The 19,523-nt window shown below is 38.5% G+C and overlaps 1 protein-coding gene across 1 annotated transcript in view; it reads left to right on the top strand.

Annotated features, from left to right (window-relative positions):
- Window positions 1-19,523, top strand: part of tnrc6c2 (trinucleotide repeat containing adaptor 6C2) — a 70,422-nt gene that overhangs the window by 1,512 nt on the left and 49,387 nt on the right. The gene's annotated exons all lie outside the window — the stretch shown is intronic.

The raw sequence follows: 19,523 nt of genomic DNA, 5'->3' as shown, positions 1-19,523 counted from the left end.
TCTGTGCATTCTCTACCAGTTGGGTATTTTGTTGTCTGGGAAAATGCATCATGTGTGAATAAATTCATTTAGTTCCCTCCTTCAGGATATATATATATATACATACATACATGCACATCGGCAACCCCCGGCCTGAGAGATCTGTGAATATTTTTGCTCTAGTGACTTTTTTGCATTGAAAATTAATTTATTTTAAAAAATGAAAAACTTAAATCAAATACATTTCTAAATTCAAATTGTACTACAAATGAAATGAAAAAGTACTTAAAATACTGAAGTGATCAAAAAAATAATGCCACTGCCCTGTGGAAATAAAGCAAACTGAACTAAAAGCACCTCCTGAGTTGAGATGACTGGGGTCATTTGCAGCACTCATAGATGATACCTGAAACAAACAAAGAAAGAAAGAGTGAGTACCTTTTACATGCTCCTGTACCACGAGACTGCACGCCTCCGTACAAACAGCGTGTCATATATGTGCATAGACAGCTTTTTTGTCATTTGTTCTTAATAATATAATAATGTGTGTTTCTTCAAGCGCGTATCTGTGTGTCTACGGGCAAATTATTTGTAATATTTTATGATAATATTATAATAATAATAATAATTATTATTGAACGCATTAATGGGAAAACGAGACAAATATCGTCTTGACATCATCAAAGGAATCAGTTATTGGCGATCACCCTGACCATCGTCGATCCCTGAGATCAGCGTCTATCGGCCCGACCCTAAACCCAATTTTGTCTTTTATAACTTTGCTTAAACAACATAGGCGTTTTATTTTTTTAAATGGACTCTGTGCTTTGACAACTTAATTTAAACTGCTTAACTTTTCTCTGTATTTGTATGGTTAATATATCATTGTGATCACCAATGTGTGATTTGTATTCTTCAGAGTGGTGGCTACAAATGTGAAATTAAGAGAGAGAAAATTATATTTGACACCGACACCAAGAATTTACAATCAGGTTTGACTTCGATCATTTGTAGAATAGCAATGTGGAATATGGCAAGATTATACAGTGGCACCTTTTGTCCTTTGTCTGGAATGACATATGAAAAGCACCTACAGTTGAAATAACAAGGGTTGAGGTCAAGGAGAAGAGAAGAATGTGGGAGATGACGTTTGGGACACATCTTCATCAGATCACACAAAGAGAGATAGTGTTTACACACACATAGATGTTATGAGTGTACCTTTGTCAAATGCTTAAGAGAGAATGAGTGCTTAAATACACAGATTTATGCATACTGTTGAATAAACATGCAATGTACATACAAGGTAGACTTGTGAATATTGTTGCTGGAAGACATTAGTGCCTTGCCAAATACAGAGCTGTACCTTTCACCTCTCCCTAACTGCGAGAGTCTAATACAAGAACACAACATTAAATACATTGTTCTCTACAAGAGGAAAACTAAATGTATCTCGTAAAAACAAAACAAAAAAAAAATACATACAATACTCATGACAGCATCACGGATATTTTGAACAATATAGGACAAACCTGCTCCTAGAAGAAAACTTGAATGTTGACATCACAGCTGGTGTTGTGAGGAAGGCCATTTTCTGGGACTCATAGACCAAAGCATGTCAGATAAAATTATGTAAAAACAAACATAACTCAAAGAAATATATATTGTAAGTTGACAATCATTGCATTCATATTTAAAAATTGGAACGTTTCACATCCTTATCCTTTTTCATTATACACGTTCAAAAGCAGTGAATGTGAAGAGACTGAATGTTTTAAAGTGAATTAATTTGAATTCTTTCAGGTTAAAACCATTAAGATATTCATTTGACAAATAATGGAGCTGTCTGTTCTTTCAGTCTGTAGAGACATGCAGTACAATATATTAAGTATATTTGGTTTCAGATAATAATTCCATACACCATTAGAATGTACCTCTAGTAGCCACACACACACACATAATCTCAAACAAGCCACTTAGCTTTTTTTTAAATCTAACAAAATAGCATGTTTAAGCTGCCGACTCCACAAGTGTCACCCAAGTACCTCAAAATACAGTGGCATATGTGTCACACATTTTAGTGGCATCTACAGTGGCATATGCCATTAGCGACCAGAAATGACACCGGATGAGCCACAAGATATAGCAGCACATGCTAATGGCAACTGAATGTAAGATGATTAAAGTTATAAACACTGCTAGTGGCATGGCCTCTTTGACCCCGTTTACACCTGGTAATAAGATGCGTTTCAGGTGATGCAATCAGATGTGGTCAGCACTAAATACAGGTCTAAATTAGGTCTAAAACATTTTGTGATTGGATCACAAAAATCACATGCACATTTTTGCCTTTTGTGGTTTATTATCATGCAGGAACACACTGACATAGTGATTGACGAATGTTGTAATGAAACGCAGTCCCTCTCCGCCAAATCTGATCACAAGTGGTCACAGGAGATGCATTTAAGTGACCAGTGATGTGTCTCACCTGACCTCATGTGATCGGGTCCGCCAATCAACTAGTGACTAGAGTTTATTGTAAATGTAGATTTTGGTCAATGCTGTATTCTTTGCATGCATTTATGTTTTGTTTACAATCCCATAAGCCTTTTGACAGGATAGTGGCATGTTTTAAGATTTCTGAGCTAGACCTTGATCCAATGCTTTACACTTAAAACTTACCCATCAGGAGTCTAGGATTGCATCCCACTCTTAGTAAATCCAGCAAAATCAGTGTGCAGCCAACCCAAATATGCACCACACTGTACCAACTATATCCTTGCAGCACTGAGCTAAAAAGAGGAAAAAATCATGTCAAAAGCGAATGGCCTTAAAAACTTTGAGTAGTTTAAAATGAACAAGGCCTATTCTTGGCCCACTTTCTAGAAACCGAATGCATGCCAGTTACCAGTCTTTTAATTACTCTTTCCAGTTTCTTCATATCCTTCATATCCTATGTGGTAAATTGTTTAAAGTGAATGAAATTACAGATACTATTACAAATGAAATGCATCACATAACTAAAGTTTATGAACATTCACCTGCTTTTAAATGAACATGCAATATGTGCAATAGACATGCAATATTACTAATAAATCCATGTACCACTCTGCTATGTCTTTCTAAAAAGCCCCAATAAATCATAATTTTTAATGTATGGGCATAAAACAAAAACAATATAAGAGCTAAACTATACAGCATACATTTCAAACCCAACTGTCGCAATATTTTTACACTACCACAAAATGAAGGGGTCCCCTGCCAGGCTCAGGGCTCTCATGCTGACTGACACGTCAAGGAAAAAAATCCTTAGTCCCTTCAGGTTTAAGGTAATTTAAAGAATAAGTTATTACCATGAAATACTCCAATAAAAGAGGTTACTTTAAATTTACAGCCATAAAAATATTTAGCATACACTATCAAATACGATATGTTTCAAGTGGAGCTATTTTTGAACGATCAGATAGCTCCACATGGAAATAAATGCTTGGAAGCTTTGAAACAGTGATAAGAATATTAAATAATTCCCGGGTGCATCAAGAGTGCACCATTTATACAGCGATACATCTTTCGTTAGCTAATAGCTAGCCCGATTAATAAAAACAACACTGACAGTAGCACCTTCAAACAAGGCACTTACCTTTATTTTCTACCATGTCAGTACAAACATTATACTGCATGTATTTTTTATTTTATTTTTACAGCACAGTAAAGTTTTGTGTTTTTGCTGCTGACTCCTCAAGTGTTTCTTTAGACGAACGTGTCCCAAAATGGATTGGCATGTGCCACAGGATGTTGTGGCACATGCCAATCCATTTTGGAACGGGTTCGTCTAAAGAAACACTTGAGGAGTCGTCGCAGCAATATTTAAGGCCGCAGCATAATGTTTACTGTGCTGTAAAAAAACAAATACATGCAATATAATGTTTGTACTGACATGGTAGAAAATGAAAGGTAAGTGGCTTGTTTGAAGTTGCTACATGCCACTCACAAATGGGTATTCCACTGGATGTGCCACAAAACACAGCAGCATGTGCCAAAGGCCCTAAAACGTAAGATGCCATTCCACAAAATGTTAATACCGCTACTGCCTTTTTTTTTTAAACATTTTCCTGAACAAACTTTTGATCAGTGCCAGTTACTACCAAACTAAATAGAATATTAAGCTATGTCACATGGATTTGATCCTATTAAACAATCCCATTAAATCCCTCCAATTAACAGTGTTGCCATGTTCATTCGGGAGATCTGTTTATCATGAAATTAAATTATGATGGGTTACTGAATGTGATTTTCAGCAGGAGCCCATGAGAGGACAGCATATGAGTTCAGTGCATTGAAATATTCACAGTAAGTCATAAGAAACATCTAATAAACTGTTAATTTCTCAACTTTTAAATAAAAATAAATTCAGTTAGAGTCTGTTCTCAGTTTCACATATTTTGCCTAAATTCATGAGCTGTTCAAATTCACATGCTCCGGTCCGGGGTAGTTTGGTTGAACATAAACCTTACCATAAGTTAAAGTGATAATTCACCCAAAAATGAAAATTCTCTAATCATTTTGTGACAGTGAGGCCATCACACATGTGGAAGACTTACTTTCGTCTGCTAAACACAGACAGAGATTTTAGAAGAATATCACAGATCTGTAGGTCCATGAATTGCCCCAAAGCTTTATAAGCTCAAAAAGCATAAAGGTAGCTGTGAAAGACCTTTGCTCGTGTGGGAAGAAGGAAGTGAGAGCTGGGTGCACATCCAAACATACAACATTTATTTTGACACTTTCCAGTGTCTTCACAATGCTTTTCCAGCAGCACACACTCTAGTGGCTTTTTAAATATTGATCTATTTCTCACCCACACCTATCATATTGCTTCTAAGACGTGGATTTAACCACTGGAGTCATATGGATTACTTTTATGCTGCCTTTTATGTGCTTTTTGGGGCTACAAAGTTCTGGCCACCATTAACTTGCTTTGAATGGACCTACAGAGCTGAGATATTCTTGTAAATTCTTCGTTTGTGTTCTGCAGAAGAAAGTAAGTCATACACATCTGGGATTGCAATAGGGTGAGTAAATAATGAGAGAATTTAAATTTTTGGGTGAACTATTCTTTTAAAAGTGTAAACAATGTCTTATTAAACCTGTGTTTGTGGAATACAAAAAAATATATAAAAAAATTGTTAATTGATGTTCAGATTACAAACTGGGGGATATAAAACTAGACAAATATTTAGATTAATAATTCTTCTCTCTTGGTTTTCTAGTTTTTGTTATTTTTTTGTTTCATGTTTTTTGTCTCTTGGCATTTGGTTATAGCTTCAGTATTTTACTTGTGTTTCTTAATGGGGAACCATCATTTACTTTTTCGATCTGTTTTCCTCTCTTGCATATCATGTCACATTTGGCTGATGCTGAGATCAAATGTATATAGAAATTCACTTGTAATTCATAACCCATCTCCACTTGTGTGACTATTCATTTCTCAAGGCACTGCATCAGGTTGTTGCTCAACCTTAATTATAAAACACACAAAAAGTAGGGAGCTGCAGTGCAGCCAGCCAGCTACCCCCTCTTTCGTCTGGGGTCTAGGGAACCACTGTCCCTTCTGGCACTGCAGGGCATTGGGGTCAGAGCTTGGAGGCATGAGATGCCAGAGTTCAGCTTGTGTCATAAAGGCAAAAAATGGTACCGGCTTGACACACAACTCCCTGAACCACAGAGCTTGTTAAAGCGGATGGGTTGCTAGTTTTTGGAAAAAGGGAATTCCTTGTCTTTAATGGGATTCTGAGTGTACTTTGTGGCTTTGTGTGTGGTGTTTAACCCCAGTATTTAGTTGGCCTAATTTAATTTTGGTTTCTGTGGTTGTGCACTGCCTCTGTCTTGCTCTGAAAATATTAGAGCACATTGTTTTCCTCAGCACAGACTTCAGAGGTTGACTGTGGTGAACACAGTTAGTTAATTTTTCATTTCGGTACAACATGATCGCACTAGAAGTCGGAAAGTTCCGGTACCCTTGGATAAGCCACATTATGCTGACCCACAGACAAATGGCATCTCCAATCAGACATTTTTGCATTCGCTCCTGCGTGTTTACCTATCCCTGTGGTGAGCATCAATGTGGGAAACCCAGGGAGACCAAGGTTCGGATACCGCGAAGAAACCAGGAAATAATCTTGTTCGCATAATCCCATAAAGACAAGGAATTCCCTTTCTCCAAGCATTAGCTACACCATCTGCTTTTACAAGCTCTGTGGTTAAGGGGGTTGTGTGTACCCTTGCTGTCTAGAGCGAGTCATCTCATCCATATGCATCACCATATTTTGCCTTTAATATACGGAGGTTGCATTTTCCCCTCTAACATGACATGATTACTCCACTGATAGTTAAGTTTAGGTTAGGGGTTTGAGTTGGGGAGTACAGTTTATAAAATGTGCATTTCTCCTCACTGTACAGCCTGTACAACAGAAAACAACTCTCTTCAGAACTCTCTTTTGGTGCCTCATCGTGGACATTTCACCTGGAAATTTAATCTCACACATACACCCAACAACACCGCTTTGGCCACTGGCTTACTGTTAATATTTCAGTAAGCACAGACAGATTTTTGCTAAAGAAAATTCGACCTACCTTTTCTGATTTCACTGTGAGATCAGTCTGTTCAGTAACAGTAGCATCATTACCTGATTATCATTTTTGCCTGTTCTCAGGTACAGTTTTTTTTTTTTAAGAAGGCATTTTTCAGGCAGTTGTGTACCAACTAATGAAACCGGGCACATTTCTGTAATTGCTTAAATTAAGATACTGCATAAGCTATCATAGCTTATCTGTATGTTTCAAAAACTCATGTCTGATTATTAGAGATTTAACATCCAACTGCTCTCTATTTGAGCCAGATCTTTCATTAGAAATTTCTAATAGGAAATGGCTCTTTCCTCTCTGATGTCAAATTTAGAGGGGCTCATTCGGGAGGTCTTTCCACACGTCTTTCTCTCATTACCTCATCATAGCACTACAGTCCAGCTTATTTGAACACTGAACTCTCTGATGTAAGATCCTGAAATCCTCTTGTCTGTGTGAGCGGGGAATGGTATGCCACACAGCAGGACAGGATGGGGTACGGCGAAGGGAAAGAGGGAGACAAGAAAGGATTTGTGAGTGTTGGCTGGTGTCCTAGAAAATGTCCCTACAATGTTGCAAGGTCCTCCCCCAACTCATTTATCAGTCTTAGTGTGGTTTGAATGCTGTGGCAAGGCTCAACGCTAAGGATTTTTTCTACTGGGTCGGTCATGCCAGTGCTTCAGATTTTAACTTGCCCTGCCAAAATTTTCACTGGCCCCAACATGAAAAATAGCTGTTTTTACCATAATGACTTAAAAAAAAAAAGGTCTGAAGCTAAATATTTGTAATATAATGTTTAAGACATTTCCCGCAAAACTGTATCATGTTTATAATTTGAAAGATATGATGTAGGCCTTATTTAATCTCATATAAGTGCTTTATAGATACAAATTCATAAATACATCATATTAACCTCAGCTGTCCTGCCATTTACATGTGTTTTTAAGCAAATAGTTCTGTGGAACAAATTATGGGTTTTTAGATTTATTGAGTGAGTTAAAGATTTGATTATTGTCTGAATGTTATAAACATATGAATCCCTGAGAGAGGAGGCCTTGCTACTAAATCGGTTGTGACATGTAATGTACATTATGTAGATATTAGGCCTAATCTGTGAATTAAGAATGTGAATATAAACAACATTAGACAACCAAAACTGACTGATACACAAAGCACAGAAAGGAAAATATCTGTACATTCCAGATATTAGAAATGTAACCGATGTGTTATGAGGATGATATGAAATAGACTTTTAAATAGTCACTTTCACCCTGCAGCTAAACGGCTCTGAAAATAATAACAACCATAGTGATTTTGCTTCTTTTCAAATCAAACTCCATTATCATGTCGAATTAATGTGTATGTAACACAGATAAAGGATGGGCAAGGAGGAGGCGAGAACCGGCTTGTCTCTATATATGATAATTTAATGAAAACTGAACTCTAACCAAAAGCACAAACATAAACACATGACGGACATGCCCGTAATTCTCTCTCTCTCTCTCGAACCATCGTCACCTGCCGCCTTTATCCCTCGCACGCCTCATCAGGCCGATTGGGGACCGGGCGCGCAATATCCCGCCCCCCTCCGCTCCACACTCCTCCCGGCATTATCTCAGGCCGGGGTGCCACCGGCATGACGTACACCCCCCCTATCCCTGGGGCATGGTGTATCTTGTGTCCCGCGTGGTCATCCCCGCCTTCCTCGCCCTGGGAGGAGACAGGAGGGGAAAAAACAACAACAAAATAGGCGAGGGAAAAGGCCAACACGGTGCGAAAGAGAGAGAGAGAAAAAGCTCACTCACCGGTTCTCTGATGTACCGTCGCGTGGTCCTCCAACACTCCTCCACACTAAGGCAGACGACAGCCGCTCCAACCCTGGGCGAACCGGAGTCAAACCTTCGACCCCCAGCGGGCAGAACGCCCCCTCCGCTTTTCTGGCAGCAAATGGGGACACTCCTCCGCCCCTGGCAGCTGCCCTACCGCTCCGGACGGTCAGAGTTTCTTCCCTCCTCCCCTCGCGGACGGCGGTCTTCACTCCACCCCTCCGCGTTTCTGGGGGACGGCAGAGCACTCCTCCATCCCCGACAGCGGCTCCCTCGCTCCAGGTGGTCGGGGTATCCAGTCCCCACTTGCCCCGCGGACGGCGGCCGTTCCCCGCATCCGGGCGGTCGGGCTACTCCGTCACCCGGCAGATGGCAGTGGCGCTCCCCTGGGTGGACGGCAGTGTCAAGAACTCTGCAACGGGCATCCCTCCTCCTTCCCGGGCTTTCGGCACCAATGTAACGCAGATAAAGGATGGGCAAGGAGGAGGCGAGAACCGGCTTGTCAGTATAAATGATAATTTAATGAAAACTGAACTCAAACCAAAAGCACAAACATAAACACATGACGGACATGCCCGTAATTCTCTCTCTCTCGAACCATCGTCACCGGCCGCCTTTATCCCTCGAGCGCCTCATCAGGCCGATTGGGGACCGGGCGCGCGATATTCCGACCCGGCCCCGCCCCCCTCCGCTCCACAGTGTACACTTTGAAACATTACTAATTAAATGTATACTTACATTTTGGATACTGAGCTTGTGATTTCCAGCCATGTGTATAACAGGGGTTCAACAAATGTAATAATGTTTCATTCATCTTTAAAGGCAAATTAATGAGATAAAAGGTGCTTTTTCTGTGCGAACTGCAACAATAACTCCCTTTAAGATGCGCATGCATGCACATTAAACGGTGTCTATGCTGCATGGAGAGACTGATGAGAGAGGTGCACAGTTGGATATACAGTCCTATAGAAAGAAACTGTTGATTTCTTGTGTTCTAATGTGTGGATTACTAATGTGTATGTTAAAATAAAAAAAATGTGGGACCTTTGCGCACTGTGAACACGGAATATGCAGGGATCCATAAAGGAAAAGTTCACCCAAAAATGAAAATTCTATCATCATTTACTCACCCTTATGCAACCCCAGATGTGTATGACTTTCTTTCTTCAGCAGAACACAAAGGAAGATTCTTAGAATTTCTCAGCTCTTTTGGTCCATACTATGCAAGTGAATGGGTGCCAAAATCAGAATCAAAGTAATCCATATGACTTCTTCATGCATACACCCTCTACTGGGCAGGAAGAAGAATTTATATCAAAAATTGACTTAATTTTTTTTTTCTCACCCACACCTTTCATATTGCTTCAGAAAATATGGATTGAACCATTGGAGTCATGGATTACTTTTATACTGCCTTTTATATGATTTTTGGAGTGTCAACATTTTGGCACCCATTCACTTACATTGTATGGACCTACAGAGCTGAAATATTCTTCTAAAAACCTTAATTTGTGTTCTGCAGAAAAAAAGAAAGTCATACCCATCTAGGATGGCATGAGGGTGAATAAATAATGAGAAAAGTTTCATTTTTGAGTGAACTATTCCTTGCAAGACTTGCAATCCTGCTACAAAATTTGAGCTATTTTCTACACATTGGTGATTGTTGCTGCTAAGACACTTGGAAGTGAGGACAGAGGGTTAAATTAATGTCTTCTAAAGTGACACGAACACTTTTTGTGTGAAAAAGATAAATATTTAAGTACTTTTTAACTCTAAATCATGCTTCCAGTGAGAAGCGGTACACGCATGTGACGTAATCACATTGGGATTTGAAACATGAGAACTGATACACTTGAGTAACAGCCAGAAGAGCAACGCTGTTTACAAGTGAGTAGGAGGAACGCTTTACAGTAGCTTTGTTGGTTTAGGTTTAGATCAGTATTTATTTGTTTCTTTACTCACAATTAGTTAAAAACTTAAAACACTTTCGCATCAAAAGTGATCGTATCGCATTAGAAGACATTAATTTTACCTCTGGAGTCGTATTGATGATGTTAATCCAAATTTTTGGAGCTTATAAAATCAGATCACCATCCGCTTGCATTTTACGCACCTACTGAGCTTAGATATTTTTCAATTTTTCTTAAAATGTGTTCTGGTGAAGAAAGAATTTCATACACACCTGGGATATCATGAGAGTTAGCATTTTTGGGTGAACCATCCCTTTAAATCTAGTGGGGAAAAAAAATGTAAATCATTCTTTATAGTTTTATGAATCTTGTAATTTTGTATCCCACAAAAACATTTAATAAAAAAAATTTAATCCCTTCCTCTCCTCTGAAAGACCTCTCCATGCACCATTATAAAAGTGGAATTGAGATGCTTTTGCATTCCGGGAGGTCTTTGCTTCAGGATGAAATAAAAACCTTTTGCTGCCTGTTTTCAATCAGTTGGGAGTTTCAGTTGATTTTTGGATCTGGCGATTGTATTGTCCTGTGTATTGATTCAGAACTTCTCCAGTTCCTCAGATTGAAAATAAAAAGGGCATATGGTTTTCCTTCCTCTGTGTTTCCAGAAATACTTGTTTGCTTTTATTGTGCTTTTTACCCTTGAAAAGCTGTCAGAAGCGATTGTCTGTTCTTCGGTGTGTAGCCTGTTGTAGCTGTCAGCATAACCTTATGGGAATTATACTGATTCGTCTCCTGGAGCTGTGTGTGTTTTTTTTTTGTGTAGTGTCTTATCCGATTTCACTTTGATGAATTTAATCAAAAAGAGCTGACATGATGTTTTGACATATGTGGTAGAGCTATTGTTCCTCTGTAGGAACGTCTTAGCTTGTATAGCCTCCCATTTAAAAATTTTCCTGACATCTGAAACATCACATTGCAAGGTTTGAACAAAACACAGCTTTAAATTAAGGCTTCAAATTTATATCTAATCCTTTGATTGATCTCTTATTTTTTTTTTTTTTTTTTTTTACCACTTAATGTCATGGTTACCTGGCTGTACAAGGCAACTCTCCTTTCTAAAATTAGCTCTGTTTTGCCTCTTGATGACCCAGTCAGTGCAGTGTAAGTGCTGAGAGAAGCTGCATGCTGCTAATAGTCTACAGCAGGAAGGCCAAAGGTTGGTGATTTCCCCCTCCCTTCTGCTGTGACTAGCCAGAAGTGCTTGTGAACACACAAGCTTCTGCTCACAGCCTCCACAAGTCTGGATGTGTACCAGGACAGCCCACTCTTGAACACACCACCTTTTACACTTTCTATGTATAGCTCCCTACTCCTTTCTTCCCCTTTTTTGCCCTCCGGATTGTAACCTTGTTGCTCTTTTGCTTAAACTTTACTTGACCTGAGCTCTGTCGTGAAGCGACTTTTCATTTGTATGTATTCTCACACTTATTTTGTTTTTAATTTGCTTCCATGACATATTCTCATTTTATTATGAATTTTCATCTAGCCCTTCCATAGTTTTTTTTTTTATTGTAAACTTCGGTGTCTATGCAAACGTAAGCAATTTTACACAAGAATGCATATACATTCTCTAAATATGTATATTTAAATATACACACTAAATGACTGTAAATGTTCACCAATAATATATATTTTAATATTTGAATTATATCATAAAAATATTGTTTTGGATTTTAATTTTGTCAAGGCAGTTTTCATATCTAATTCATTTTCAATTTCCCAGTGCTCCCACAACAATTCTGATAAATGTAGGGTAGTCAGTGAGTCCCTTTGTTTCAAGCAGTTTTTTAATTTGTAAAAAATGTAATGGATAATCTTGTATGTCATAGACAGATAAAGCCCCAAGACATTGTGCGACTAAGTGACACGTTCCCATTAATTTTCAATGAGAGCAGAGCGACTTCCGGCAACACAAGCTGCAGTGACCGTTGGCGATAGATCAGTGTAGCGTGCAATGACAAAATTGAGAGGTTGAACTTTATGCAAACGACAAGCCACATTTGCGAGTAACTAACAATGAGAGTGAAGACAGCAGCTCCCGTCATTCGTCTCCAGGCAGTTTCAGATACTGGTGTCGAGTTCAGGCAGGAGAAGTTAAAAGTTTCTGTGAATGATTTCACTTTTCTTTATCATTTGTCTGTAACCACATACATGGATATCGGCTAATAAAAATGATGTGTGGAAAACCGTGTCTGCATTCTGAGTGAGTTTGATCAACACATGGTTAGATTGTTCATGATGGGATCCATTGAGCACTGCTGCAGGTTATATTAAAACACTCTCGTGCAAATTGGATATTTTTAGAAGAACTGATTCCTTGTCAAATTAGAAAGATATCTAAGTTTTACCAGCAGTATTATTTGTAATCAGAATTCCCAAAGCTACTATGGCCAGATGTGCTGTCCAGCAATAATTTTAAGGTGTCAGCAGTAGGAACGCCCACCAGCAACACAGATCGCAGTGCCTAGCAACAATGTCGTTTGCAGTGTTAACAGGGCTTAAGCTCACAATGGTCCAAAAGTTATTATAGTAAATATTGCAGTGTCAGCAGTAACATAGTTCAGATGTCTGGTCTCATTGATGTTAAATTAATTTACACAGTCTCTTGAGGTGTGCTGTATTCTTTTTATTTGTTTATACTTTGTTTTGAAAGTTGGATCGCAAGAAAACTTGAATAAATGGTCCCAAGTAGATAAAGCCTAATTTGTGCTGAGTCTTGTCATGTTGTTGCCACTTAAAACAGATCAGTTAAAAACAAAGAAATTGTATAAACAGTACTTTTACAGGACAGTATTTGCTGGAATGTCTGGAGCAGATGGTTCTATTTTATGAACAGCTGGACTGGTAGACTTTGGAAAATTCCAGCACACAAAGGGTGTGGGATATTTTTAAAGCCATTCAGTGTCCCCTTCCAAAAAACACACAGGCATTATTTTAACATGATTCTTTGTAGCTTCCTGTCTTCTCTCTCTGGACATCCGAGGTAGTCTAATGTGAATGCTAGCCAATGAAGCTTCTGCGCTCTTAATGGCAAGCAGAAGTGAGGAAGAGTTAATCGGTCAATTGCAGAAGCATTTTAACGGTAAAAGACTGTAAAAATGCTACAGTAAAAAAAAAAAAATAATTTGTAAATGTGCAGTTTATAATGTATTTATATCAATAATGTATTTAAAAAGACAGTACATGTAATTTTACAGTACAATGTTGTAAAAAAAAAATTATATTATGTTTAACAAGAGAGTAAATGTACTTTTTACGGTAAATTATTGTTAATATTACTGTTAAAAAACAATAATCGGGCGTTCCCAGAATTCCCTGCGTTACCCATCACATTTAATAATATTTTATGGGACTAGTTATTTCTTCTGATTTTTAACATCACTTATCTACATTGGGGTGTTCTATGCCATATTTTATGTAGTTTAGTTACATTTTATTGCATTATTTTAATTTCGCATGTGTTACACTGATGGTATTGAGTGTTTGTGTAAGTGACAGTGAGCACAGTCTCTACATGTTTATTGGTCATTGCAATAGAAAGGCCACTACTGATGAACTTCATGTCATCATGTGACTTTCTGTAAATACTATGGTGATTAACAATACATTACAAAGTAAAAAGCAGATTTTTACAGTTTCAGAAGGTTAAAGTATTAAGTTTATATCATTTAATAACGTAAAAGGTAATGCACCGTAAAATATACAGGCATCAAAACTACATCCCATAAGGCCTGAAGCGTGGTTACCATATTTTTTATAGTGTATTTATGGCAACCACAGCTGCCATTGCTTTACCATAAATTTAAGTGGACATTCAAAAATTGTTTTATAGTGTAAGTGCTGGTCCAGTCATACCATGGCTGTCTGCCAGTATGTTGTCTCTAAAGAGATTGTGTTGTTGTCTTTGCAGTCCTCCTGTCTTACTGATTGACAGCACTCCTATTACAAACTGGCAACACAACAGGACTCCTTAAAGAGGGGTTCTAGATTTAGGGTGCGATGGATGCGTTTGTAAAGATTAGTACAGTGCATTCATAAAGTATTCAGACCCCTTAATTTTTTCCCCATTTTGTTATGTTGCAGCCTTTTGCTAAAATGCTTTAAATTATTATTTTTTTTTTTCACATCAATCTACACTCCATACACTTTTAGATTTTTTATAACTTTGCAAATTTATTAAAAAGAAAAAACTGAAATATAACATTTACGTAAGTATTCAGACCCTTAACTCAGTACATAATTGAAGCACCTTTGGTATCGGTTACAGCCTCAATTCTTTTTGGGTATGATGCGACAAGCTTTGCACACCTGTATTTAGGGATTAATTTAGGCCATTCTTCTATGCAAATCCTCTCAAGCTCTGTCAGGTTGGATGGGGACCATCAGTGGACAGTCTTTTTTAGGTCTCTCTAGAGATGTTCCATTCGGTTCAAGTCCAGGCTCTGGCTGGGCCACTCAGAGACATTGACAGAGTTGTCCCTAATGCCTCCTACACACTACACGACTTTCAAAGACATCAGATCGTGGTACCGTTCATATTACACATCTGTCTGGCTTGTCATGGAAGTCGTAGCGTTTTCAAATTACATGAGGAATCGGCGACAGGGGTGAACACATTACAAAACATTTCACTATTGCCGAATTCCCGACGACTCTTCCTGTACTCCAAATCGCTTTTCACAACAGAGTACACGCGAGAAGTGATATGAGATACGAAAACAAATGCATGATCATATGTTATGCATTTCAGAATATGAATATTTTAATCGCCTAAAGGCATCGTATATTTTATTGTTTACAATATGAAAAAGTACCTCCTTCAGAAAAATCTACCTATTTGCTTACATGACTGTCCAAAAGAATTTGCAAATTCTCTCCAACACTTCTCTTTCTCCACCCGGTTGTCGTACAGTTCAGATGAAACATCAACTAGGCACTGGTACTCCTACCAATGTGCCACAAATTTCTCCTAAATTTTTTCGGTCCAATGAGACTTTCTTGATACCGCAGCCATGCTAGTTGATGTTCTGTTGCAGGTACATCAGGACTCCTCCCACTGAAACTTCCCTTGCCCTGTTTCCTGCTCTCTCATTGGCTATAGGTCAACGCTGCTGTTGTATTCAGTCAAAACATATTTCACATTGTCCAGATATTTAACATTCTAGATATCTCACTGACATCAGCGACGTGTCGGCCCTTCTCTCAAATCGCGTCTTTGATAATTCATACATTGCGATTGTTGCTCACGGAAGCGAGCTCCGATGACTTTCCTATGATTTCAGGCTTTTGTCGGCAATCTCCACAAAACTGTCAGCAAGCGAATATCAGGCTTAAAATCGTGTAGTGTAAACTCTGCATAAGCCACTCTTGCATTGTCTTGGCTCTGTGCTTGGGGTCATTGTCCTGTTGGAAGGTGAACCTTTGGCCCAGTCTGAGGTCCTTAGAACTCTGGAGCAAGTTTTTATTAAGGATATCTCTGTATTTTGCTGCTTTCAGCTTTCCTTCAGCCCTGACCAGTCCACCAGTCTGGCCACAAAGCCCAGATCGGTGAAGTGTTGCAGTGATGGTTATCCTTCTGCAAGTTTCTCCCATCTCTACACATGATCTCTGGAGCTCAACTAGAGTGAGCATAAGGATCTTGGTCACCTCCCTTACCAAGGCCTTTCTCCCTCGATTGCTCAGTTTGGCCAGGCAGCCAGCTCTAGGAAGAGTCATGGTTGTTCCAAACTTCTTCCATTTAAGAATTATGGAGGCCACTGTGCTTTTGGGAACCTTCAATTCGGCCAAATTCCCAGATCTGTGCCTTGACACAATCCTGTCTCTGAGCTCTGCAGGCAGTTGCTTGGCATTTTCAGCTATGAGACCTTATATAGATAGGCGTGTGCCTTTCTACATCATGTCTAAACGTTGGAATTTGCCACAGGTGTAGTAACATCTCGGAGATGATCCAGAGATATGGGATGCACCTGAGTTAACATTTCAAGTCATAGCAAAGGGTCTGAATACTTGTTTCAGTTTTCTCTTTTTAATACATTTTTTTTTGCTAAAGTTATTAAAAATAATTTTTTTACTTTGTCATTATTGGATATGGAGTGTAGATTGATGTGAATTTTGTTTTTTTTATATAAATCATTTTTTTTTATAAGGCTGCAACATAACAAAATGTGAAAAAAACGAAGAGGTCTGAATACTTTCTGAATTCACTGTATGTGAAAGGATAAGGTTTACCTGTCCATTAGCTTCTCTGCAGAAGCTGCCTAAAACAGTGGCGTGAGTTGTGTGTTGCCACTGGCAAAATGAAGACTGACCCCTGTAGAGCACAATCATTTTATCTGCAAATCTATGTATTGACCTGTTTCATGTATGACTGTTTGTGACCAAAACTCCATATACTTTTTTCTATTTAGATATCTTGAAAAAGTGATATGGCTGTTCAATTAACAGAGCCGAAATTTTTTTTTTTTTTTCAATAAAGTTATATCTTTTAAGTGAGACAGCTTCATTTTGCCAAGTCAAGCAGTGATGATAGGAGAGCAGGGATAAAACACTTGTTGGACACGTATGTTGATTATATTTATAACAAAATCAATTAAACTCGAAATGCACAAAGGACAATGTTAAATTAATGCAAGCAATTTGTCAAACAAAAGAGACCGACAAGGATTTTTTTTTTATTATTATTATTGTTAAATAGTAAGTGCAATTAATGTGAATTGGTTAATTGCTCATGGAACAGATGTGTTTTCAGATAGTTCTTGAATGTTGAGATAGCAGATGGGATCAGCAGATTATGTGGAGATTGGAAGCTCATTCCACCACAGGAACAGAGAAAGTGAATGATTGTGAAATAGACTTTGTGCCTCTGCGACGGGACCACCACATTGAGTGCTTGTTGAGTTCAAATGGAGCGCGCCCAGTGAGGAAGCACTAGGGCTGAGCAGTATATCAACTTTTTAAGGTATATCAATATATTTTCAAACTAGATCTAGTATGAGACAATACCGTGTATATCAATATAGTTTGTTGCATTACGTAACCCGTTTCTTCCGTAAAGCCATGCCGTGCTTGCATCTCTCCTCTCTCACACTCTCCGCACTACTCTGCCCCCACTCTCCCTCTGCAGACACTGCGCTGGTTCACGCTGTCGAAGACCTGGTTAGTAAAAAGAAAAACAATGGTTCAATTATCTGATGAGCAGCAAAACAACTGCACGCTGATTGACAAGTGGCTTGTGTGTGTGTAGCGTGCTTTACATGCGGTTGTGCTCAGAGAATGCTTGCGCATAAACGGACTAATACATTTCAGAATTCCGCCAAAATGCCCTTCTTGGTGAGGTGTTCATGTAAACAAAGAGTTATATCTAAAGTGAGCGTAAACATTTGGGAAAAAGCTGATTTGTATCGAAATGTACGACTTGTATGTTTAAATGTAACCTAATAGACCTGCCGCTGTCTAGTGTATCCCTAATATTACTCAAACAACAATAACAAGAAAACCACTCACTGCTCTTGGTTGGATAACTTTATTGCGTAACTCTTGTATTGAATTATTCATACAGGGAAGACCAGTAGTAGTTTTATGTCAAATTCATTCATTCTTGGCATTCTTGAAAATTTTGGTATTGTGATATATGTAGATTGTGTATGATAGATCTTGCTGCTGTTACATGATGGAAAAATAGATCTTATTCCATAGAAGTGTGAGCACCCCTGCTGTAAATGATGGTGATGGATGCATTCCTTTATTTGACTACCATGCATACATGTAACATAAAATAACCTCTCCTACCCAGCACAGTTTACATTTCTGTCCCAGAGAATCTAGTTGATTGCATAGGTTTAATACTATTAGGTTGGCCATGTTGTAATTTTTGAAAACATACAACAGAAACTCTGACATGTTACTTGAGCATGTAACCAATACATGTCCTTTTTTCTCTCTGGACAAGTATTTTTTTTTACTCGGACAAGTGAATGACCAATTTACTTGTCTGAAGGACAAGCACATCACAATGCTTAATGTCAAGCCCTGCATGTCATCTGTAGAGAATGCCATAAACCGGTTGCATCCAAAAGTGGAAGCACTTCAAATCTCTTCCACCATTTACAACAGCGCCATTAACTGCAGTATGTGCTAAACTTTTTGCTGATGCTGCAAGCCCGGCCACGAAGTCTTCGCAGCACGAAAAGTCTTCTGCCCGAAACAAAGTGTGCTGCAGGCTTCATTTACCATCTCACATGTGGCTTTGGCTTACAACTGAACATTTAGTCTACTTAGTAGAACATACCAAGATATATATCATGTATCGCCATTCAGCCTAAAAATACAGAGATAAGATTTTTGGTCCATTTCACCCAGCCCTAGGAAGCGCTGTACTTTTTTTGTCCTTTCCCCAGTGGGAGTGTACCCTGAATTAAAGTGATAAGAGACCAAATACAGGTGAAACCCACACACCCTTTAAAGCAAATGAAAATTTAGGAATACATTTGTAAATATTTTGTAAATGTTTGGTTTTATCAATATAAAATGACAATACCAAATTAAAAAATACATTTAGAAATGACACAAGAAGCATGAATCAACCCAAATCTGAGGTTACAGAGGTATAAACCTTTCTAAACCTATTAATTTGGCATGCAAATGGCATCATACCAGATCTCCATCGCTGCTGTTATAAAGCTGTTAAAATTGCAAGCTTGTGACATTTGAATTTTGCCGCCATTGAAATCTTGGTGCTTCCTCATAAGTATGCAGCGCATTTGACATGAAAGGCAGAAATAATAAAAATGCTTTGTGCAGTGCTCCAGCTGCATGGTGAAAAGAGACTCTTAAACTCCTGTTACATCTCTCATCCTCATCTCTCTCGAGTACCATCCATGGTTGGAAATTAGCGAGGGCTCTGGGTAAAAATGCAACCGAACTTCCAAATATGGGGGCAAAAAATGCCCCAGCAAAAAGTTCCTGTTGTTTGTACCTAATGTTTGAACATTATTTGTTTTGTGCAGTCTGTTGCAGAGTCAGTGGCGGATGCTCATGCCATAAATGTGCATAGAAAACACTCTGCTAGTCCATTTCTCATGCTCCGCATCAGTTAATCTACGCAATTCGCGTCACGTAATTTAGT

The sequence above is a fragment of the Xyrauchen texanus genome, chromosome 13, assembly GCF_025860055.1.
Source record: "Xyrauchen texanus isolate HMW12.3.18 chromosome 13, RBS_HiC_50CHRs, whole genome shotgun sequence".
Lineage (NCBI taxonomy): Eukaryota > Metazoa > Chordata > Actinopteri > Cypriniformes > Catostomidae > Xyrauchen > Xyrauchen texanus.
This window is presented reverse-complemented; position numbering and strand designations above follow the sequence as displayed.